Genomic DNA, 10783 nt, shown 5'->3' with positions numbered 1-10783 from the left:
TGATATGATCATGGACCAGCCAAACAAAGAAGATAATGAGAGCATGGATGATCCAGCTGATGGAGGAGCTCTAGCCATATCTGAAGGTCCTATGACTCGAGCCAGAAGCAAGCAACTCAAAGAAGCCATTGGAGGATTACTTAAGACATCACTGAAGCAAGAAGAGAGTCTTGGAAGAAGCTTGATCAACCAAGACACACTTGCCACAATTCAAGCCATCTCAGCTCCAAGATAGACATCAAATGAGCAAGTAACATATGTGTGCTCTTTTTCCCTATCTTTGGTTTTGTCCCACTGGGTTTTCCAAAGATAGGTTTTTAATGAGGCCATATGTTGCTTTCCTATCACTCATTTGATGATCTCAGTTCAAGACTTTATTTTAATTATTTATCTTTGTTAACATGAAGCAGAATTAGGCTGCTAGACTTGAGAATTAAGCTGCCAGACTTGAGAACCCTTATAAAGTTTTATAAGGTTTTTATAAGGTTTTATATGGTTTATTTTTAAGGCCCATTTAGAGACCAATGAGCCTGTTCCTTGCCTTCTCTATAAATATGTGTCTGAAAACCCTAATAGAACTATCCAATCTTTATTTCTAAACTCTTGTTTCTCTCTAGTCGGCCGCAAGCTTGTCTTGTAGATCTGAGATTTCTTGAGTCTTTGTTAGTGTGTCATATCTAACAAAACCACAAGAGTGATTGTCTTGGTGTGTCATATCCAAGGGATTCACTTAGGAGTATCAAGGAGACCTCTCACATCTCTTTGTGTCACCATTCATTCCACAAACCTTGAAGCAGATTGAGTCTTTGATTCTCTGTTTGCAAGGATCTATCCCATTCCAACCAGAGAAGCATCCTAGGAGTGTATTAATATTGCACTGTTATGTATTCAAGAAGATCCTGCAGATCGTCCAATGTTGCCAGCGGTCATATTGATGCTCACTGATAGCATTACTATACCTGTGCTTCGGACACCTAGATTTTGCCTCTCAAGCATGGGTGATTTTGCCTCCCAGTCAACACTTAGTTCTACCAATGATCACACTACAAGAAAACACAAGTTTTACGAAGGCAGTTTTCCTCGTGATTTCGTCGTAAAATCAGTGTTACGAGTAATTAGCGAGGAAACCCGTTTCGTCGTTATACGTTTGTCGTAACGCATATATCCATGCTAATTCGTCGTAACATAGCGAGGAAATAATTTCGCCGTAAAAGCGAAGAAGAATATTTCGTCGTAAAGACCACGTAAAGCTTCCACGTAAGGACGTCGCTAAATTTCCTCGTAAATACCTCGAAAGTCGTTCCTCGTAAAACCCACGTAAATAACTTGAAAGTAAATACTCGTAAAGTAAACGTAAATACCTTGATAGCTTTCCTCGTAAAGACCACGTGAACTTTCCACGTCATTTCCTTGTAAACCTTTTCTCGTAAAAACCTCGTTAAGCTTCGACGTAAAGAAGTCTCAAAATTAGCTACGAATTTACTTCGTTTCGTTATTTTACAGAAATATAAAAAAATATAATTAAAAAATAATTTAAATTATTTAAATTATTAATAAAATTAAAATTCTAAAAAAATCAAAACCAAAATATTTTATATATAAATAAGTTTTGAATTTATAATACAAGAACCAAAATTAAAAAGAAATAAGGGTCGTTAATCGCCGGTAGAATTCATCACTCCTCGCCGTTACATCCGCCTCGGCATGTGTGTCGGATGTTGACTCGCCTGGAATAGGATTTCGTTGTCGCATGGTCCTCAACAAGGTCTCCCATTCCGGATTTGTGGCCGCTACAACGTCCAAGAAGCCCTCGAGTCCACCCATACGAGATCGCGTCGAGCTCAACTCGTGACGTAGCTCAGCAGACTCTCTACGCAACTCATCGGAGGAAGTGGAGAGGAAGTAGAGAGGAAAGAAAGAGTGAGCGCTCGGGGGTATATATAAGATTACATACCGTCGCAAATTCCTCGTAATTTTACGACGAATTACAGAGGCCCGTGTTTTTCTTTACGACGAAACAGCGAGAGATTACAAAGGTCTGCGTTTTATCGTACGAGGAAGTTACGAGGAATTACAAAGGCACGTGTTTTTTAGGTACGAGGACATTACGACGATTTCGCTTACGTGGAATTACCAAGGAAAGCTTCCCTATAAATATACCCGTAACTCTCCTTCTCAACCCACACACAAACTCCCAAATCACACCCTATCTCACATCATACTCCAAAATCCAATCCTATTCAAATTATAAAAATTTGAGAAAAAAGGAAGAGAAAAAGATATTGGAATTTATGTTGGTGAGACTTAAGTAATATAATTGCTGGAAGTCTTGCCTCATGTAAATCCAGTATTTTTCTTCTTTTTCTTTTTTTTTTCTAGTTTTTCCACTACGAGGTGTTTACGACGATTTTCATTACGAGGTGTTTACGATGATTCCGTCCTACGTGGAATTAAAGAGGGCCGCATTCATCATTTATATTACGGGGTGTTTACGACGATTCTGTCCTACGTGGAATTAACGGGTTTCGCTTTCTTTATTTTTTTTTATTTCATCGTTATTTCCACGTTATTCAACGAGTCCTTTACGACAAATCTGTCAACATGGAATAAACGAGGACAGCGTCGTAAGTTCGACGTCAACGTACGAGGAATTAACGAGTATTACGTTTAAATCCCTAAAATTCGAAACCCCAAACCCCATATTCCTTATCTTCTACTTCATATATTCCAAATCCTATCTTTATTTTCATTCCAAACCACAATTCCTTATCTTCTAATTCATATATTCCAAACCACAATTCCCACTTTTACTTATTCATAAAACAAACTCCCACATTTTCTTATTCACAAAAAAAACTCCCACAATATTACCTTATTCATAAAACAAACTCTCACATTACCTTATTCATAAAACAAACTACACAAAATCGAAAATACATCAATCGGATTCATCGACATTCTCGTCATCACTAGAAATGTCATCATTTTCATTAAACTCGTCTTCAACAGCTTCGTCTGTGGCATCATCGGTAAGATCTTCGTACTCGTGATTATGCGGATCAATGAGAAGGATGTCATCAATTTCTTGTTCAGGTTCCTCGACTTCATTTATCTGTTCTTCTTGCAATGGTGGTTCTTCTCCACTGATGATTCGTCCTCGAGGTGTAACTTTGATCACTGCTAACCAATTTATACCTGAATCTCTCATCCGAGGGTATGGAAGGAAGCTAACTTGGTCTGCTTGTGAAGCTAAGATGAAAGGCTCGAATTTGTTGTACCGTCGTCCACCGTTGACATCAACTACACCAAATTTGTTAGACCGAACACCTCTGTTGACGACGGGGCCGAACCATTCACATTTGAAGAGGACACATTTCAGCTTCAGTATCTCTGGAGACTTCAATAATCTCCGTCAAGATCCCGTAGAAACCTGTTTCCCCTTTCACACATATTCCATAGTTACTGGTCGCCCGCTGTCTACCATAGTCATATGTATGAAAAGTATAGCCCCGTGTGAAATACATCTGTGATGTGGTGACCTTTACAAGTGGAGATTGAATTACTTCGTGTAACCACTTAGGATAATCTGCATCATCGTCGTCATAATCAACCTGCAAAAATAAAGAGAATGTTAATGAAATACAGATAATGTATGAAAAAAAAGTTTTAGTTAATACCTGATTCCGCAACCACTTAATGAAGTGTTGATCTTTCCTTTTGTCTACGTCACTTGTGGATATACCAGGAAATGTTTCTTCGACTTGAGAAACAAATAGGCTGTAAAATCACATTTTATAGGAATGAATCTCTCGCAATTATACAATTAATTATACTTATATGTGTTTCGAAGTGTCAATATATGTTACCTTTCAAAATAACGAATCAATGGATCTTCGCAATTGAGTAGAATATAGGTGTGTGCACTATGAGCGTCTTCTTCACTCGACCACCAAACCTCTTTACACTTCCCACCGAGTCGCCCAATCTGGCTAAAGATGTCTGGAACACCAGCAACTGCATAAGTTGGCGCAACACCACCATCATCATATCTTCTTGGAGCTCTTCTCCGTGTACGTACTTTTGACGCAAAGTAGTACGATGTGAAGTGAGAAACTTCTTCCGTCAAACTTCCAACAATTATAGAACCTTCAACTTTGGCGAGGTTCTTTGCTTTTCCCTTCAAATATTTCATGGCTCGCTCATACTGATACATCCATCCGTAATGTACAGGTCCACGAAACAATGCCTCATATGGGAGGTGGACAGCTAGATGCTCCATGACGTCAAAAAATCCGGGAGGAAATATCTTCTCCAAGTTGCACAATAAGATGAGAATGTTCTCCTGAAGCTGTTCCACAACTTCTTCTTTAAGAGTGCGTGTGCTCAGATCCCTGAAAAATGCTCCAATGCCTTTTATATTCAAAAAAAAATTAAACACATTGTTAGTTCGACTTCATTTATCTGTTCTTTTTTCAATGGTGGTTCTTCTCCACTGATGATTCGTCCTCGAGGTGTAACTTTGATCACGGCTAACCAATTTATACCCGAATCTCTCATCCGAGGGTATGGAAGGAAGCTAACTTGGTGGTGGATTCAAAATTACCTCGTAAAGTACACGTAAACTAATTCCTCGTAAAGAACTCGCAAACTTTACATCGTATTTACGAGGAAATAGTGTTTCCTCGTAAAAACCACGTCAATTTACATCATCTTTACGACGAAACTTTTTTGTCGTAACGTTACGAGGAAATAACGATGCTTTTATTTTTTCACGTAATTTCCTCGCAAAATCGACGTATTTTTACGAGGATTATTTTTCCTCATTAATTTTCCTCGTTAAACTTGTGTTTTCTTGTAGTGTCAATCGATTGGAGATTCAGATCTTCCTTGAAGAATGAAGTCTTTTTAGATAATAGAACTGTAATAAATCTATGGATTTGTCATCATCTTCTCTTGTTTCCTGTCATTTGTCTAATTTATGAGATTTTTTAATATAAAATATAGACATTACAACTTGATTGTGTTACATACATGTGTAGCTGTCTATTATTTTATTTTTTTTTTTTTGATAATCCAGGTATCCGGACCTTAGTCCGACTATCTCACCGCGTCCAACCGGAACTGGAGGGTCCTGGCGGCCAAACGGAAACCATGTTAAATCCGCTGTGGCCGGGCTTCGAATTCGTGATGGCAGACACCTCAGCCGAGGTTCCTATACCACCAGACCACGAGGCCCGGTTGCTGTCTACTTTTTTGACCCCAACCTTGGGCTGTTGACCACATTAAAGATTCAATTTTCTTTCATTCTTCCACATGTTGCCTTCTCTTTTTGTTTGGTTTTCTGTCACACTTGTGTAGAATATTGTAACATAATGATGAACGTTCACAACATTTCTCACTCTACTTGCTTAATTATTTGATTATATATTATGACGCTATATCATTGGTTGGTGGAGCTAATAGATTTATCATTTGACCAGCTTGTTGAGTTCGTCAATGTTAACGTTTCATCTTAAGTGAGAACACTATTTTATCTATTAATATAACATCAAATATTTTAATAACAGGATGGTATTCTCTCTATATCATGAGTCATCACTTAACAAAGTGTTTATTTTTTTCCGTTTTGTTCAGCTCATATGGATATTATTGGTATCGCTTTTTCAACTTGAATTATAAATAAGCTGCAAAATCACATAATCAGATTAATATATGTATACATGAATATGTTTAAAAGTTCAACAAATAAATTTGGACACTTACCTTTCAGATGAACACATCGTAATATTTTCGCAACTGAGTAGAATATATGTGTGCATTGTGGGAGTCTTCTTGACTCGACAATCAAACTTCTTTCAATTTTTTAACCAAACATCCGATTTGGAAAACAATGTATGGAACACCATCAGCAACGCAACATCACCATCGTCAGTTACATGTATATGATTAAACCAACGGATGTTAGCTTAATTGGTCACATCTGATATTGTTAGGCTTGGAAGGTTTGGAGAAACGAGTCACCATTGAAACTAGTGGATCCAACAATGGGAGAAAGTTATCCAAATGATGAAGTATTTAGATGCATCTATATTGCATTGTTATGCATTCAAGATCCTACAGATCGGCTAACGTTGCCAGCGATCATATTGATGCTCACTGATAGCATATACATAAATACCATTATTTAAAGGAAAAATAATTAATGACTACATGAAGTATTGACCATCACATGGCTAACCATGCAAACTAAACTAATGTATGCCTATCTACACGAAGTATATGTTATGCATGACAACCTCTCTCAACTTAATGATGTAATGTGGTTAACATCACGAGTTTAGTTTCATTCATCCAAAAAACTGATGTATATGTCAAAGAACGTTTAAATATCTCGTTTCATCAATTAAAACATTACCGACCCTACCGTAATTTAACAAAAAATAGATTTTAACCAAAGTTTTAAAAGCATAAGAATATTTTTAACAAAATATAATTTACAAAATCAATATGTTTTAACATTTTTTATAAGTAGTGTTTTATATTTTAGTGTATTTGAAAACTATATAATTAAATTATTTTTATTTATATTAAATATGAAAGTTACATAAGATTTTATGTAATTTGTTTTTTTTTTAATTATTTTAACCTGTTTTCTTATGATTTTTTAATAAAATTTATGTAATTCATTTGATTAATTGTGTGATATATACTTATTTGATAAATTTTTAACTATAAAACTAATTTAACGTCAATTTACTAACTTCAAATTGTATTTGCTTAAAACTTATTTAATGTCAACTTAAACCAAACATAATCTCGCATATATAATTATTAATTATATACTTTTAAGAATAAAAATAATCTAAGAATAAAAATCTAATATGAAAGTTTTACTAAGTTTAAATGAATGCAATTTTTGTTTATAAAAATGTAAATAATATAATTCATTAATTTAATTAATTTATATTAAACAAATAAAATGTTTTAATCTGTAAATTGACATCAAATGAGTTTTATAATAAAAAATGATCAAATAAGTATATATCACACAAATAATTAAATGAATTACATAAGTTCTATTAAAAGTTAATAACAAAAACAGATTAAATAATTAAAAACAAAATTGAATAATGTCTTATATAACTTTCATATTTAATATAAATAAAATAATATAATTATATAGTTTTCAAATACACTAAAATAAAAATGTTAAAACACTACTAACCAAAATTTTATATTGATTTTGTAAATTAGATTTTGTGAAAAATATTCTTACGCTTTTAAATCGCGGGTCAAAATCTAATTTTAGTTAAACTACTTTCATGTACAATATATTTTAATTGATAAAACGGGAGATTTAAACGGTCTTGACATCTACATCACTTTTTGGATGAATGAAAGTAAACTCGTGATGTTAACTACATAACATCATTAATTTGTGGAATGTTGTCATGCATAACATATACTTCGTGTAGCTAGGTATACATTAGTTTAGTTTGCATGGTTAGCCATGTGATAAGCAATACTTCATGTAGTCAACAGTCATTTTTCCACTGTTTTATATCCTTTTGCCTAGTACAATTCTAATTAGGTTATTTAAATTCTTTTATATTTTTAATAAAACCACATAAATAATATAAATGAAATAACTTCAAATTATGTTATACATATAATGAATTTTAATGATCCTTTTCTTCCATTTCATAAAATACGTTTTATAAAATACATTATTAGTTATTTGGTTATGTCAAAATAAAAATACATTAAAATTAAAAGCCTAATAAATTTTATTAACAAAATATAAAATAATTTTAGTAATGGCAATTATGTATAATTTTATTTCATGAAACTAAATTTTGTAACTGGTCATTTTAAAAATTAATGCGAGATCGATACATAGAAAACTAAGTCCTCAAATGATATTATAGAAATGAAAATAAAAAATAACTATAAACTATAGATAACAATTTTTATTATACTTTTCAGAAATGAAAATGAATAAAAAGGAAATATCTATAAGATTAAAAATATATAGATTTGATAATAATATTATAAATAGCATAAACTGATCATTTAATAACAAATTATTAAAAGATTATTTAATTTACAGCTAACTCAAAACCAATAAACAATTCAAATAAACAGCATTGAAAACTAAAATTATTATTGTCGCTTGATCTGAATCAAATATGACAATCAATATTATATGAGAAAAAGACAAAAATAACACTAAATCAAGTTTTTGTTCCCAAACTAGCACTCAAGGTCAAAAGTCACAAAAATAGTACTTAATGTTTTATCAAAAGTCACAAACTTAGGGTTTAGAGTTAAAGGGTGGGGTTTAGGGTTTAGGGTTTAGGGTTTAGGGTTTAGGGTTTAGGGTTTAGGGTTTAGGGTTTAGGGTTTAGGGTTTAGGGTTTAGGGTTTAGGGTTTAGGGTTTAGGGTTTAGGGTTTAGGGTTTAGGGTTTAGGGTTTAGGGTTTAGGGTTTAGGGTTTAGGGTTTAGGGTTTAGGGTTTAGGGTTTAGGGTTTAGGGTTTAGGGTTTAGGGTTTAGGGTTTAGAGTTTAGAGTTTAGGGTTTAGAGTTTAGGGTTTAGGTTTAGGGTTTAAGGTTTAGGGTTTAGGGTTTAGAGTTGAGAAATGAGGTTTTGGGGATAAGATTTCAAATTTTGAAAAATAAAAAAATTAAAATTTTCAAAAGATAAAATGCTATTTTGGTCATTTTAGTTTTTGAGTGCTATTTTTGTGATATAAACTTAGGAGGTGCTATTTTGGAGATTTGCCCATATTATATGTTCTTCTGCATTAGTAAGTTATCAAATTTTAATTGGTCGGTGAGCTTTAAAAATATTATTTATTATGTTTGTTTATGCAACTTTGAATGTCTCAACGTTTTATTTTTCTAATTTAATATCATATATCAAATTAAACATAATTTTATATAATGTATTTATAAGTAAGAAGAAAAAGAAAAACCAAAATAAATAGAATTAACAAAATTAATTTATTTTAGCCTAGTTAGCTACAAAAATAATTGTTATTCAGTTCAAAAGAACTGATTCTACCCAAATATATCTAAAAATGTAGATAACCAATTCAATCTAAATTCTTTTATTTAGTACTAGTTTCAATTTTTATAATGTTAATATTATACAAAAAAGTATATATAATTTTGTAAAATATATTTACAATTATTATAAGAAAAAGAAAAACAAAGCGAAATATAATATAATTAAAAAATAATTGTCATTCAATTCAAAGGAACTGGTGCAACCCAATATATTTAAGCTATAGATAACAAATCCAATCTAAATTATTATATTTAGTTTTATTTGAAAATATATTTTTTTTTACTTTTCATACATATTAATTAAAAATAGCAAAAAATATTAACTAATTAGTATGATTTAATTAATTGTAAATATGTATATATTTGCATGATCTTTTGAAAAAAAAAATCAATGGTCATGTTAACTTATACAAAACCGTAACAATCGTCACTTTAGCTGTTTTAATATATTATTAAAATAATATATATCAGATTATTAAAATTACAAAAAATGAGATATAAAACTAAAAGCTAACTAAATGCAATAAAAATTAGTTGCGTTTTATTTCAAATATATGCAACTCACCCAAACAATGAGTAACAACATCAATCATGGTTCATATTCTCGAAATAAGAGGTACTAAATTTTGATCTGCGCAACTGCGCTGATGTTTGTTTTCATTTTTCTATACATAAATTATTATTTTAGAACATAAGTGTTATATATTTTTAACGTTAATCATATACTTAAATGTTTATATAACTATTTCAAATACAATAATTTTATAATTTACATGTTATAATTAATCAATTGTGTAAAACCGTATGTATTTGTCACTTCTTATTATATATTTATCTTATTGTATTTACATTTAGTTATTAAGAAAATTAATATATTCATGAGAAAATATATTTGAAAATTATTTTGTATTTAATTTATGCTAAATTATGACCCGTCTTTCAAGACTGGATTTCTTTTTACCACTATTTTTATGCTTATTCATTTTAGATAATATATTATTATATATACAAAACTCTAAGATATGTTACTTTTTAGACATGAATTATATATTTTTCTAATTTTAAACCGTTCTGTCATCATATTATATTTTAAAAATAAATAGTTTATATTTTTCTGTGACAAAAAGATAGTTTATATGTATGAAAATAAAATTGATAAATTTATCAATTGAATATAGGTTTATCATATTTATTTTAGTAAAATAATTGTATTTTAACATGATCAAGACTATAAAGTAGATAAAATAAAATATAATTTATTTGATTTTCATTTTATAAATGATAACTTAAAATACATTAAGTTATTGTTAAAATATTTTTACACATATTTATTAGAATTTTTAAAATATAAGATATAAATATATATTATATTTAAAATGAAAAGATATTATGATTAAAATAGTTACAAAGATTTTATATTATTAGCTTTAAAGAAAGGGAAATTGTCAAAAATATCATTTTTAAAGTACCACTTTTCAAGTTTACACTAACCACTTTTACCTTCATCTTTAATGAAGGATAAATTACATTTATAACCTTTTGATTACTTTTGACAAAAAAACAATATGTTAACTAATCTAAACTTAAAACATCAACTCTAAACCCTAAACGTAAACCCTAAACCCTAAATCTAAACTTAAAACATCAACTTTAAACCATAAACCATCTAACTCTAAACCCTAAACCATGAAACATCAACTCTAAACCCTAAAC

General features: G+C 30.9%; 1 protein-coding gene across 1 annotated transcript in view; it reads left to right on the top strand.

Moving 5' to 3' along the window:
* Positions 1-1041, top strand: part of LOC106315466 (putative cysteine-rich receptor-like protein kinase 35) — a 6930-nt gene extending 5889 nt beyond the window's left edge. The window contains exon 8 of the mRNA XM_013753205.1: positions 874-1041. The gene's annotated coding sequence lies outside the window, so the exon portion shown is untranslated. The remainder of the gene's footprint in view (positions 1-873) is intronic.
* The last annotated feature ends 9742 nt before the right edge of the window (positions 1042-10783 follow it).

This window comes from Brassica oleracea, chromosome C9 (genome assembly GCF_000695525.1).
Source record: "Brassica oleracea var. oleracea cultivar TO1000 chromosome C9, BOL, whole genome shotgun sequence".
NCBI lineage: Eukaryota > Viridiplantae > Streptophyta > Magnoliopsida > Brassicales > Brassicaceae > Brassica > Brassica oleracea.
Note: the sequence above shows the minus strand (reverse complement) of the source record. Positions and strands in the feature narration are given on the sequence as shown.